This window comes from Anopheles arabiensis (genome assembly GCF_016920715.1).
Source record: "Anopheles arabiensis isolate DONGOLA chromosome X unlocalized genomic scaffold, AaraD3 X_pericentromeric_contig0003, whole genome shotgun sequence".
Taxonomy (NCBI): domain Eukaryota; kingdom Metazoa; phylum Arthropoda; class Insecta; order Diptera; family Culicidae; genus Anopheles; species Anopheles arabiensis.
The window spans coordinates 2,035,001-2,037,500 of NW_024412081.1; positions in this window are offsets into that span (position 1 = coordinate 2,035,001).

A 2,500-nucleotide genomic window follows, 5' to 3' on the forward strand; every position below is an offset into this window, starting at 1 on the left:
CCAGACACCACTTTTGCTTCATTAGTTCGGACTATAGGCATACGACGATTTTTATCGCGGAGGGGACGTATGACCCAAACGGGGGCTTAATGACCCACTGCCACTGCAAACCATGCTCCTACGACTAAATAGAGGTAAAACTACGATTTGGTGCAATCTTCATGTTTGACCTCGTAGCAAGGTACCCTCCCTATAGTAGGCAATGAACAAATGATCATAATCCCAGGAGGGCAAAAAATGGGAACCCGAAAGGAAAGCGCTGTTGGCGCGCCTAAGCTACTGGCCCGTAGAGTAAAATGGTACCCCAACAAAGTTGTCGATTGACATTCTGATTGCACTTTTCATCATCTAGGGTGCGTTCCTTACACGTTTTGAGGTGTTTTAGCGAAAAACATGTTTTGAGCCACACGAGCTCTCCGGCCCGTTCGGTGCACATTTTTGAAAAAGCTAGGAGCTGCCCCTAGGTTCGGGGTGTCACAAAATATTGAAAAGTGGTCAAAAACCGCTATCCAGAATCGGATGTAGAATCATTAGACGAACTTAAAATTGTTCTACAACCCCCAGTCCGACGCCTCGTATTCGAGATATAGCACTTTGTAGGTCTGACCGAGCAAATTTGTACTGAAATGTATGGCGGACATGTTATTCATTAAACAACATTAACTTGCATCGTGCCCTACTTCATCGGCACAGCTACTATCGACTATCTATTGTTGAAATGGATTGAGTTTGACCATTTTAGCTCTTTTCTTATGCCGTGCACCAACAGTGTGTACCGATCAGGAAAGTACACTACTTACGCGTTCATGGATGTATATGTTGGTACAAGTTGCCGGTCGGAATAGCAGTGCACCAAAACTGTGTACCGATCAGGAAAGTACAAGACGGAGGGCGCAGCCCGAGCGTACGCGTTCATAGATGTCCATGTTGGTACAACCTACATGTACGTACCTTGTTTTTGTATCAAAAGTTCCAATAAAGTGTTTGTATGCTTAAAATGCTTATCTCAACCGGTCACCTTTTGGCCTGCCCTTTTATAGACAGAAACCTAGAACGATACTCGCGATGTTTGTGTTTTTCCATTCGCCCGGGACGACGAAATGAGCTCTGTGCACATCGTGCAGAAAACTGTCTCCTCCTCGTATGTTTTTGTCCCTCCACGCATATAATCACCCACATTTGTGTTCAACACGGACGGCGCAGCCCGAGCGAACGCGTTAATGTTTATGTTTGTGCACACTAAAGTTACAATCCTAGGATTTGGTTATTGCGTCGCAGTGCCCGACCGTCGCGGACACCATTCTTGGACAAAAGTCCAAGTACGTAGAGTACATTCCCTAGGTATGTGCCCGTTCGTGACTTTCGTTGCGTGCTTACAGACACGCTTGGGTATGTTTACCATACAAGGTTTACTAGGAAAACCTGGGAAGGACGCTTGCCCTCCCGTCGCGGACACCATTCTTGGAAAGAAGTCCTGGTACTTAGCGTTCTTTAATGTACTTGATCAGTTTGTATTGCAATTGCTTTGTGCCATTGACTTTTGCTAATGCTCACTAAGGGGTGTTCGTTTGCGATGTGTATGATAAGCAACTGTCTATTCTTACCAGCAGTTAATCAACACTTTTCACCCAAATCATAGGAACGTAGAGTACTTTCCCTGATCGGTACACAATTTTGGTGCACCTCTAACTTCGCCAGCACTTTATCGTTACGTTTTGTGCACAACCTTGGGACATGGTGTAAGTTTCATCATTGTTATGTTTGATTCGGTTTATTATGATTGAAAAATACGCTACGTCCAAGAAATCTGAACTCGAATACTTTTGCCACGTTGCGCAAAAAGCTACTGAGCAACTCCTAGCCGTTTACCGATTTATAATTTAATTTTCGTTATTAGTTTTAAAAATACGCTAAGTCCCAAAAATCTGAACTCGAATACTTTTTCTATGTGCCGCCAAAAGCTACTGAGCAACTCCTAGCCGTTTACCGATTTAAAATTTAATTTTCGTTATTAGTTTTAAAAATACGCTAAGTCACAAAAATCTGAACTCGAATACTTTTTCTATGTGCCGCTAAAAGCTACTGAGCAACGCCTAGGTTGGTACATTTCTGGTACATGGAGTGTATGCGTGCAGGCGTACTGCCGTGCTGGACCGGAAAATCGCACTTGCTACTAGAACGTAGAGTAATTCCCCTAGATAGGTGCTTTTGCATGCCTCTGTTCGACGTCCATGCAACTTGGAACGTGCGACACACGTAGCTAGGCTTCCCATACATATTCCCTAGGGTAGCACCAAATTGCACACTTTCAGGGGTATATTTTGGTACGGTGTACTGTGCATGGTACAAGTATCATTAGCTCGTGCAATTTATTTTGCATCAAGTTGCGATTGCTGGTGCGTCGAGATAGGAGTGTTTCGCGACTTTTGCCAAGCTTTGGTGCCATTTGGTGAATAATTAATGTTCTAGCCACAATAAACGTGCCACATAATGCCAATAA